This window comes from Canis lupus, chromosome 15 (assembly GCF_048164855.1).
Source record: "Canis lupus baileyi chromosome 15, mCanLup2.hap1, whole genome shotgun sequence".
In the NCBI taxonomy this organism is placed as follows: domain Eukaryota; kingdom Metazoa; phylum Chordata; class Mammalia; order Carnivora; family Canidae; genus Canis; species Canis lupus.
This window is the reverse complement of record NC_132852.1, coordinates 47,296,934-47,308,841: the sequence shown is the minus strand read 5'-3', so window position 1 is coordinate 47,308,841 and position 11,908 is coordinate 47,296,934. Positions and strand designations below refer to the sequence as shown.

General features: G+C 44.6%; 2 non-coding genes across 2 annotated transcripts; both read left to right on the top strand.

Moving 5' to 3' along the window:
* The first annotated feature begins 10,525 nt into the window (after positions 1-10,525).
* Positions 10,526-10,597, top strand: TRNAC-GCA (transfer RNA cysteine (anticodon GCA)). Its single transcript has one exon. It is a non-coding gene; the product is annotated as a tRNA-Cys (tRNA).
* Positions 10,598-11,555: 958 nt separating this feature from the next.
* Positions 11,556-11,627, top strand: TRNAC-GCA (transfer RNA cysteine (anticodon GCA)). The gene has a single exon. It is a non-coding gene; the product is annotated as a tRNA-Cys (tRNA).
* The last annotated feature ends 281 nt before the right edge of the window (positions 11,628-11,908 follow it).

Genomic DNA, 11,908 nt, shown 5'->3' with positions numbered 1-11,908 from the left:
GTGGGATTCGATCCCGGGTCTCCAGGATCGCGCCCTGGGCCAAAGGCAGGCGCCAAACCGCTGCGCCACCCAGGGATCCCCAACATTGATTTTCTAAGAACAAAGGCATTCTATACAACCACAGCACACTCAGGAGGCTTATCAATGATATGGTCCAATCATTTATTATGCAACCATATTCTATATTTCTCAGTTCTCCCTAGAATGTCATTGTTAATTGTCCTTTATTTCCAACGTAGGGTCCAGTCAAGCCTTAAGCACTTTATATGGTTGTCACGTGGTTTTAGATTGCTTTAATCCAGAATGCTTCTCCAGTCTTCCATTTTCTTTCGTGAAATTGACAGCTTTGGAGAGTCCCTGCTGAGTTATTTGGCAGAACTGTCCCTGTGGTCAACATACATATGATAGCTTGGCTGGATCTCACCAATGAAGCGTTGGAGGTGTGGGTATAGAAAGTCCACAAATAGGGCAAAAAATGTGTTAACAGGATAGTGGTTTACTTTTGGAGAGAAGGATTTTTCTGATTGTTTCCTCATTATTTAATGTCCAATATTTCCGCAAAATGGCTACATAGGTGACACTAAGTCCTTCTCAGGTTTTATGTTATATTTAAGTTCATGTGTTATGCATATATGTTATATATGTTTATCCTATGTCTATGCATTACATCAAGAGGCAATGATGTCACTTGGCTCCACAACTGATGAGGTTGAATTTGATTATTCAGTCAAAATGATGTTTGATGGATCTTTCTATAATCCTGTTTCCCAACAATTTTCATCTTGCAAATTTAGCATCCATGAATGTTTCTGACCAAAATCAATTACCACACTGATGGTTAGGAAATGGTGATTTGAGATTTCTATTGGTCCTTTTACATTTATTATTTGACTTTGTTTGTTTGGGTTTTTTTAATAAATTAATTTTTTATTGGTGTTCAATTTACCAACATACAGAATAACACCCAGTGCTCATCCCGTCAAGTGCCCCCCTCAGTGCCCGTCACCCATTCACCACCACCACCCGCCCTCCGTTGACTTTGTTTTGGATTAAGAACAGCTTTCCTTTCTCCACCTAAAATAAGAAAACAAAACCTGTAATAAAACGGAATTCATGGATTCTTTAATTTAATGAGCTACATTCCTATTTTTGTTTGTCCTATATGCTCAAATGGTCCCAAATTGAGCTAGTGCCAGGCATCTTCAAGTGAGCCCTGTGTTCTGTTGACATAGTAATCACCAATTTTGGAGCTCTCTCTCTCCTTCTGGCACAAGATGTTAGGTTGTTTACCTTTTAGGTTTTTTTGCCGGGCCCTGGATTCAGCCATTTCTCTAAGAGTTCCTGGTTCCTTTTAATGGTATTTAGTAACCACAATGTGAGCATTAGGAGTGCTCATTGCCACAGAGACTTTGTTTCTAGCCCCTTTCAGAGGGCAGAGTCAGGAACTGTGTGTGCATGTGTGTACACATTTGTGTGTATGTTCACACTGCTGCTGACAATTCCAGTCCCTCTCTAGGGGAGAATTCCAGTTCCTTGCCTTCCTCCGCTCTGGATTAATATTCCCTGTCTCCCACAGTTAGGGCCCTGGTTCCCCAAAATATCAATATATTTATTCATTTGCTTAAAAATAGATTTTGTGGGCAGCCCCAGTGGCTCAGCGGTTTAGCACTGCCTTCAGCCGGGGGTGGGATCTGGAGACCGGGGATTGAGTCCCATGTCGGGCTTCCTGCATGGAGCCTGCTTCTCCCTCTGCCTGTGTCTCTGCCTCTCTCTCTGTGTGTGTATGTCTCTCATGAATAAATGGATAATATCTTAAAAAAATAGATTTTGTAAGTTATACCAAAACAACTTACCAAGTGAAGTTCAATGTCTCATTGTAGTTCAATATCTCTTTTTTTCCCCTTAGAATACATAGCACTGAGAATGTTTTCTTCTTCGTGGTCATGTTATCCATAAGATATACCATTAAGTTTTTTTTTTAAGATTTTATTTACTTATTCATGAGAGACACAGAGAGAGGCAGAGAGAGAGGCAGAGACAGGAACAGCAGGCTCCATGCAAGGAGCCCGATATGGCACTCGATCCCAGGACTCCGGGATCATGCCCTGAGCCAAAGGCAGACACTCAACCGCTGAGCCACCCAGGTGTCCCACCATTAGGTTTTTGGATTTTGCTTATATTTATTTTTAGATTTATCTCCTCATACTTATTGCAGGTCTTTTTTTTTTTTTTTTGAAGTGTAAAATATTAAAGTGATTTAAAAGTCTAGGCAATAGGAAAATGTATACTCAGGGAAGAGCCACTCCCTATTCCACCCCTCCACACCTCATTTTCATCCTCTTCTGAATAATGTTCTATTTATCGATCTGGATGTAGGGTTGCCAGGCTTATTATAATTTTTTTTGTAATTCATAAAGATGAACACTTACAATTTGTGCATTTTTGTATGTTTCATACCCAAATGAAAAAAGTTTAAAAAATAAACCCACTGGAATGTACCAGTCAGTATTCAATCAACGCAGTGGAATCACAGTAAGTGTTATTGAATATGGGAATTATTATAGAAATAAGACCTTGCACAATTACGTGATGGGCTGGTAGAGGGAACAGTCCAGGAGAGGGAGTTGGAGGATCAAAGAAGAGTCACCTCCTAGGGAGGTGGCAAGGGATGGCAAGGTGGAAACAGATGAAGAGAAATCCAGCCAAGCACATCCTGCCACTAGAATGGGACCAGGAAGGGGCTGGTGAAAACTTGGTAGGAAATTACCACTTCTGCTTAGCTACCAGTTCTCATCCTCAAGCAGGTATCTGGTGGCAGCACGGGTGCTACTGCTGATAGACGGAGCTGGTGGTTGGGAACAAAAGCTGGGATCTGCTGGTGCCTGTGTCTGTACATCCCAGCACCTAAGCACAACGACTTTCAGAGCATTCCCTTTAAGGAAACTGAGGCACCAGAACCCTGTCCTGGCCAGTCTGAGCCCTGACTCTCCAGAGCCCCTCCTGCAGGCTTCTCCATTCTGATAACCACAGCTCCTCCCCTTTTCCCTCTCAGCTCCAGGAGTGAGCGCCACTTTCTGGGGTAAGAGGTGTGCATTGCTCTGCTGCTCTCTTTCCTCGCACATCCTAAGCACAACTTAACCAATTCCCCACCTTACATTCTCTCTGTGGAAATGCCCAGTGTTGCTTCTGATTTCTGACTGTACCTTCACTGGCAAATCTCTCCTGATATGTGACTCACCTTTATTCTCTCTTTCCAGAGGATTTCAGTGCACAGAAGTTCTTCATTTTCATGAACTAGAATGCATCCATCCTTTTCTACATTTTTTAAAAAAGATTTTATTTATTTATTCATGAGAGACACAGAGAAAGGCAGAGACACAGGCAGAGGGAGAAGCAGGCTCCATTCAGGGAACCCAATGTGGGACTTGATCCCAAGACCCCAGGATCACATCCTGAGCCAAAAGCAGAGGCTCAACCACTGAGCCACCCAAGTGCCCCTTCTTTATGGTTTTTCTGTGTGTGTCTTAATAAAGACATTCTTTTTCTGCTTCAAATTCCTTAAAGGGTTTTTCTCATAGTTTCTTCTAAAGTTGAAAAGATTTGTCTTTATATTGAAGTCTGCGATCCACCTGGAGTTTATTTTGGGTATGGAGATGTATTGGAAAGTGCATCCTTCCCCGCGGCTCTACCTACCATGCTACCTCTCCCATATAGCAGGTTTCTTTCTATGGATGGGTCCATTTCTAGAATCTTCCTCTGGTTTTAATAGCCTTCTCTGTCTGTCCTCAGGCCAGTACTACCCTGTCTCACAGCTTTATAAGTTTCCACAGCTTATAGGGCTAGTTTCCTTGTCTACCTCATTTTCTTTTGGAAAACCCTAGCTTTCCCCAGCTCTTTCTCTTCCGACAAAACCTTTAGGACTAGCGTGTCAAGCGTGATGAGAATCATGATTGGGATTTTGATTGGAATTGCACTGAATCTATAGATGAATTTGGGAAGCATTAACATCTTTACAAAATCATTGTTTTGTCCTATCCAAAATATAGCATATTTCTTCATTCATTTAGGTTTCCTTTAATGTCTTTCAAGGAAACTTTAAAATTGTCTAAACAAAGGTTTTGGGGGCACCTGGGTGGCTCAGTTGGTTGGGAGTCTGCCCTTGCCTTAGGTAATAGTTTTGGGATCCTGGTTTGCTTCTTTCTGCCCCTCCCCTCTGCTCCTGTGCTCACATGATCTCTCTCATTTTCTCAAGTGAATAAATAAAATCTTTAAAAAAATGGTTTGGGGGCACCTTGGAGGCTCAGTTGTTGAGCATCTGTCTTTGGCTCATGTCGTGATCCAGGGGTCATGGGATTGAGTCCCTGCAGGGAGCCTCTTCTCCCTCTGCCTATGTCTCTGCCTCTTTCTGTGTGTCTCTTATGAATAAATAAATAAATAAATAAATAAATAAATAAACAAACAAACAAATAAATAAATCTATCTTTAAAAATTTTTTATTTTTAAAAAAAAATTTAAAAAGGTTTTGTACAACTTTTATTTATTCCTAGGACCCCATATTTTTGTTACTATTTTAAATGCTATCTTTTCAAATATTTTATTTCTAATTCTTCATTACTGGTGTATAGAAGTAGATTTGATGTTGATAATTTCATGGTTTGTCTTGACATTTATTAAACTCGGTAATTCAAATACTTTGTAGGTTATTTTCTATTGAGATAAGTATAGTATCCGTGAATAATGGATGTTTTGTGTCTTCTATTCCATTCCCCTCCCCCCTCTTTTGCCCTAATACACCATCTCTGGTTTTAGGTACAATCCTTGCCTTGTTTCCGAGTTCTCGAGAGAAGGCTTCCAATGCTGCCCCACTGTGAATCGTGATTCGTGGTGCTGTTTTTTTTTTTTTTTTTTTTTTTTACGCCCTCCTAATGGATTTTGAGAATCTTTTTTTAACAAGAGGAATTTTAGTATGAGGATTTCCCCACTTCCTTCTCTGCCTTTTCGCTTTTCAGTAAGAAGGGGGAACATCACTAAAAGAGCCAGAAGACCAGCAAGGGAGATCAGCTGGTAAGGGGCATTCTGTGGTGAACTGGCTCCTCTCTGGCAACAAAGAGGAGAGCCCCAACTTGGGGTGGAGGGTAGGGGTAGGGGGTGGGGTGGGGTGGCATGGAGGTGTTGAGTTTAAAGGAACAGACACCAAAACACCAATGGTGTTTATGTGGCTGGTGGCGCCTCAGATAATCTGGATTTACTGCATACAGAAGCCTTTGTGAAGGTTGCTATCTTTGCTTCCATCCAACAAATTTATCGCACACTAACTTTTATGATTACTGTTGTGGTGGGTCCTGTAGAAAGATGCAGAGACATTGCTTTTTATTTTTTCAACAAGGAGGACTTTCTACTTGGGTCATGAACGTAAGTCACTAAACTAGATTGAAGGAATGATGGGGGGTTACTCCCCTTCCCCCGGTTTCCCTTTGTAAGTCTGTGCACTCTGAGCACGCAGACATAATAGGCATAATACGCACTCTCACTGCCCCTTGGGCCCCTTTTGGGTGAGTGTCTTTTCTCTACACTTCTGTGATCAATGGCCTTGATCTTGACGGTATGCGGGCCAGTAGGAGGTTCACCTCCTAGGGCAGCAGTGCTGTGCCTCAGGGCAGGGGTTCATCCAGCAGAGGTTCTCCAGCACCATCCCTGCTGCTCCAACTGTGCGGACCTTCTGGTGTGAGCCTCCTTAGGACAGTTGGGGTGGCTTCCTGGGCCCCAGGCTGAGGATTGTACCACTCTAGCTAAATAATTCCAGCCATTTGTCTATATTCAGTCAGGACCCTGCCAAAAGCCAGGAGGTAACTGTGGCGAGAGGACAGAGCAGAGAGATGAGGAAGGAAGCCCCCACATCCATCCCGTGGTGGGACAGTAGGGTGCAGAGGGCAAGTTGTAAGTAGGTGGACTCGCTGAGCAGAGCAAGGAAGGCCAAAGAGGCCCAGCTCTTAGCAATGAGTTTTCAGGTAGGGCCTTCAAAGCGGTGCTAAGAAAAACAAGACTGCAAGATTGTGAGCAAAGAAGTTTCTGGGAGCCAGAGTTAGGTGGAAGTGGGAGGGGTGAAGAGGGTGGGATCTATATGGAGGAACAGGGCCAAAAGGTGCTAATATCCTGAAGGGAGACTTTCTTTATCTCCAGAGCTTTCTAAAAATTGATAGAAATTTCAGTGCACAAGGGAGGCAGGTGTTGCAACACAGGTGAAAAGATATTTATTAGACAACTAGTAAACCAGGGGTTATAGCTCAGGGGTAGAGCATCTGATTGCAGATCAAGGGGTCCCCAGTTCAAATCTGGGTGCTCCCTGGCCTGAGTTTGGCTTTTGTACTCCCACCAAATGAGACCTTCTGGCTGGCACTTGTTTGGCAGATTGAGGGATGCTGTCCTTTGTGAAAGCTGCAGGAGACAGAGAGGGAGCTCTCTAAGTCATCTCCTGTGCTAAGGCAGTGGAAAGTTCCAGAAGCAAAAATGTGGTTGGAGTCATGACCATATTAAGATGCTATGTGGACCCAAGGTATGTCTGAACAGGAGGATTACCAGGGAAGGTGATTAAACACACACATTCCTCAGGCCCCCAATCCAGAGGGACTGGTTTACTGGTCTGAGCTGGGGCTCAAGAAGCTCTCTTTCTCAATAACACTCTTCTTTCTTTTCATCCTCCCACATCACAGAAACACTAGATGATTCTCCTGGGCTGCCACATTTAGCAACCGCTGTTCTGGAGCATTCTAAATGCCTTTCTAGGATAACATCAGTGGCTTTAGATGTCTTGGTCATGAGCTGGGGTGAGGAGGAGCTGCAGGGATGTCGGGTGGAAGGAGGTTGGGGCCGAGAAAGGACAAGGTGAGCAGGAATGGATCCAGTCTGCAGTGGAGCTGGTTTCGTGGGGTGCCTAAAAATAAACAGAGGGTGTTGATGGGGCGACCAGTTGCTTAGGAGCCAGCTAGAACAGGTGGGGGCAGGTGGAGGCAGGGGGTCTACCTACAGATCAAGGGTCTCCCATGCAAACCCACATGCCTCCTACCGCCTCTCAGGTTTTGACTTATGAATGACTGTCTTCTCGCTGTTGGGCCCTGCAGGGTTGAGTCTTCCTGAAAGGAGAGAAGGGAGCCCAGATGGTTTTAATCTTTGCCAGAAAGCCTCTCCAGCTTCTTGGGGCTGCAAGTGAACTTCTCCAGAACTGGCCTAGTCCCCTGTTAACACTTACTGTTAGAGCTTTGCAGATATTACCTTTCCCGTGGTCCCACCTCCACCACCTATGAACACCTATGTGGGGGATTGTGGGGATGGAGACTCAACTCCTTTCACCTGCACCTCATCCCTACTGAGCTTGTCATTCCTACAGAACACCTCATCCCTACTGAGCAACTCATCCCTACTGAGCATGTCATCCCTACTGGGCACGTCATTCCTACTGAGTGTGTCATCCCTACTAAGCATCTCATCCCTACTGAGCACCTCATCCCTACTGAGCATGCAGCAGACCCCTGGGTCTCCAGTTTCTCTGCTCTGAGCTGCCTCAGCAGGGAGTGCACAGAGCAGGGGGTCTAAAGGGAGGGCGGCGAGGGAGCCCTTCAAGGAGAATGCTGACTGTAAGGAACTGGCTTATATATATGAGAGGCTTTGAGTCACTGCACTCAGGAGGCCCTGTGTCACCCTGGGGCTACTTTTCTGCCCCCTGCATTCACATGGCGACCTCGGTTGCCTGCCTTCAACAGGGACACTGGGAGTGCACTGTGGGGCATCTGCTTTCCATCTGAACAGCAAGCAGACACAGGTAGGGCCCACTGGGGTGAGTAAGTTGTAATGTTTTCTCAGGAAGATGACCAAGGTTAGGGAGTTCTTCAATGCTGGCTGGTGGAATTTTGGAGGAAAGACCAGAAAGGAGTGGTTTCAGTTCTGTTCTAATTAGTGCTCACTTAGACTGTGTGCCAGCATCTAGATGGTGGACTAGTTGTCCCTTAAAGGCATTCACAATTCAGGTCCATATACCCACATCATGAGCATATGGCAGGGGGTGCTTCTAGCCAAGTGATTCCTGCAAGCTATATCAGACTTCAATGTGTCAGTTTACTGCTCTGTTTTATTCCACTTGAAATTCTTATTCAGGACATCAGGAGACCTCTCACTCTATTTGACCTCTCCATAGATTTAAACACAACAATAGCTAAAAACAAAAATCTAAAGCCAGTCCTTGATAATCCCTGGCAGGTTCCACACCGCCTCTCCCCATCAAAAACAAAGGAATAATAATAGTCAATAATAGTATCATTGTAGCTACAATCTGCTTACTCACATAAAATATTAGCCTAAGAAACAAATACATTATGTTGTAAGGAGTAAGGCAGTTTCTTTGCATATTTTGAACAGTGTGGAAGGAAGCCGGTGCCTCCTCTAGGAAGCCTCTTTGGCTCTTGCAGAGATGCAGGCAGGGGCAATCTGGGCAGGAGAAAGAGCATAAGCAAAGTGGGACATAAAGTGCCTCCAGAGATGTCCTAAGTGCTTGGGGACGAAGAGTGGATGGAGTGGGTTGGAGCTCCAAGGGGAGCAGAGCCAGAGGTTGAAGGGCTTTATATTCAAGCATTTGGTTTTAGTCCACTGAAACCCTCTATCTTTTCTCAGCCCTCCAGAGTTTTCTTTTACCCCTTTGCTCCCTGCATCAGTTTTCATCTCTCACTGAGGTCAGGTCACTCTGCTCTGGTGGGAAGGACACTGCATTGCACCCCAGACCGCTCTACCCTTTCTCCTCCAGGAGAGCACCCAGTGGCACTACTTAATCAACATTATTTTCTCAGGGCCAAAAGGATAAACAAGTCTTTTTGAGGTAAGCCAGGAGTTTCCGGGAAGCTGCACTTGTCAGGACTTTATGGTAAGAGATGGCTTGCGATGAGGGCCCTTGAGTGGGGCCAAGGGGAAAGGTGGGAGTTTGGCATGATTTGCTCATCCATCTGAGGCCGAAGTGGGCTTTGTCAAAGTTCCAACTTGTGTGGCATTTATTTGTAGGCTTTACAAATTCAGGATCTAGCGGGTGCAAAGTAATGAGAGGTTCAGAACTGTCTGTGTGGATGTTAAACAAGACTACATGAGGGGCACTTGGAATTGAAGCAGACCTCTTGGTCTTCACTCAGCTACCACATCAGGCCCCTGGTCTGGCCCAGCCACCTCTCTTCTCCTGGAAGCTAAGACCCAGGGTCTTGTTGCTTGTCCTTTGTTCTCAGTGTGCCTTCCAGCTCACCAGCAGGCCTGCTCCATTGCTAGGCAGACTCCTTGCCAGTCACTCTCCCCATCTAGTCCCCAGGCCTTGCCTTCAGCAGGCCCTCCTCAACCCTGACCTCTGCATAGGCCAGGAGGGAGTGGGGATGGAGAAGCTAGAATCGCTTCCTCGGGGTTCATTTTGGCTCTTCTGGTTGTGGAAAATCTTAGGTATTCAAAGAAAACTAAGCAGTTGAAACATGAAGTTATCATGAACTTCAGGAAAAACAGAAAGTTTTACCAGAATTCTTAGTTCCATTTAGCACTATGAACATTAGTAACTAATAACAATGAAAATACTAAACTTAGAAAATTACTTAACCAAAAGTCAAGATACAGTTGCAATAGAAAACTGAGAAGGGAAGAAGGCACATAAGTTATAATCTTCATCATAAAAGTAAGACAGTTGATGTCTAAACCTGATTAAGTTAGATATTACATATTATGAGATATTTATATTATTTGAAATCATGGCAGCAAATGGACTAGAAGAAACAGGCAAAACGGTAGAAGGTGGTTGCCTCTGAGTGGCAGGAAGGAGATAGAAAGGATTGATTTTTTTGTGATAAGCTTTAAAAACAGTATTTGACTTTTAAAAATAATTGCACAAGGTACTTCAATAAAAACAAAAAATATAATATTAAAAATATCTATGTTCTGTGGGTGGCGGTGTAGCTCAGGGTGGAGATATTCACTGTAACTCAAGAGTTCCCTGGCTGGAATCCAGAGGCCCTGTGTAATCCTCATGTCTCCATGTCTCTGAGATACTTCTAGAACAACTCCTTGATCCAGATCAGGGACTGGAAATTTCACTAACCTCCCCAGCTGCCAAATTTGATGAATAGACCCACACCCTGGAGAGACATCTTCATATGTAAGTACTGCATGTGTTCCCAAAGAGTTTAGGCAGGATCTCTTCAAGTTGCTGTTTTGTGGTGTAGAACTAGAGAAAAGCAGACAAGTAAATCCTAAGAGGCCTTGCAGTAATTAGTCAGTGCTTCTTCTGGCTGCTGCTATGACCACAAACTGAAGAAAAGGGGGGAGATGCAGACATGTGGAGGGGTAAGGCTGGGGACTCCAGGGACTGGACAAGGACCTCTCTGGGCTGAATTTGTGGAGGAATAAATTGCTCGTTTTATCAGCTCTCTAGAGACAAATAGAAACAATGTGTTGTAGGAGTTCTGGGTGTGACTATGAAGGTAAAAGGTGCTTATTAGACATTCCTATCAAGTAGGGGGGTATAGCTCAGGGGTAGAGCATTTGACTGCAGATCAAGAGGTCCCTGGTTCAAATCCAGGTGCCCCCTGCCCAATTGTTTTTCCTATTCACAGCTGTTGCCCATATTCCAATGTCCTTTCATCCATGCTAATTATGGTCCCTCCTGAAATCAAAAGCTACAGTTTGGCCCTTGCACAACAGCAATCTGGATGGATTGCCCCTTGCATGATTGCCTATACTAATGCGCTGGGTATCCCTCCTCCTCTTGGCATCTAGCCTTTTCCCCCTTTCTCTATATATCTCATTTCTTTAACTCTATTGGGTCTTTAAAGAGAAGGCAGGGACTCATGCTGGAAATTCTGCTGGGCTTTTCCCAGAGTAGACCAGCATAGATACAACAAACTTCCCAGGATAGGACAGTAAATGGTAACCTTAAATTATTACCCTCACCCCTCCTTCCCACCAAAAAGTTTGGCACAGTGGGGTCATGGTAAGACCTACAGAGACAAATCATAGCATACAGGTTCTCTTAATGTAGGCTAGACATTTCCCTCTGGGGTCTTTTCCCACACCAGAGCTCACTTACACACTTGCTTCAACCTTCTGGGTCTACAGCCTGGCTTAGATATTCTAACAAGGGAGATGGGAACTCTGCAGTATTGCTCCTCTAAACCCCAACTATTGGAGCTCTGCAATACTGTCTGAATTAGAGTTCATTTCTGTTTTCATTGAAAGGAGAAAGACAAGGACTGGGAGCCCTGATGGGTGGGTAGTTTTGGAGATAGTTGGGCGGGTCTTGGGCTAAACCAAAAAGGCAATGGGAAATGGGTTGTGGGATTCTTCAAGTGGCTTCTCTCTTTTCCTTGCTAATGACCCTACCAGGGACTAAGGCCTGGAAAGCTGCAAGTTGAGGGAGGATATCTTACCATGAACCAGGTCCGGCAACTTCCAGAAAGTCAGTCCTGGAAGGGGGCCATGACTTCATTTTGCAGAGCTAAGTGTTACCAAACAGATGAAAGGTATAAATTATGTAGCATCTGCAGCCTGGGGGTATAGCTCAGGGGTAGAGCATTTGACTGCAGATCAAGAAGTCCCTGGTTCAAATCCAGGTGCCCCCTTATTTATGTGCAAGTTTGGATAGTCCTTCCCCCTGCCCCTAGGATGGCTCCAGATTAAGAAGAAAGGTACCAGGAGACGTGCATAGACCATCCAGCTACACTCATTGACTCGCTGAACATCAACTATTGGTAGGTGCCAAGAACTTTGCCATGCTTTGGAGTTGTGAAGACAACTTGCATACATTTAGCAGCAACAGGTAGACATCAGAAGTTCTTGTGGGGATGTCTGATTTGATTCTAAGGGTCCCTGGGGTGAGGTAGAGAGTGTCACCCCAAATAAG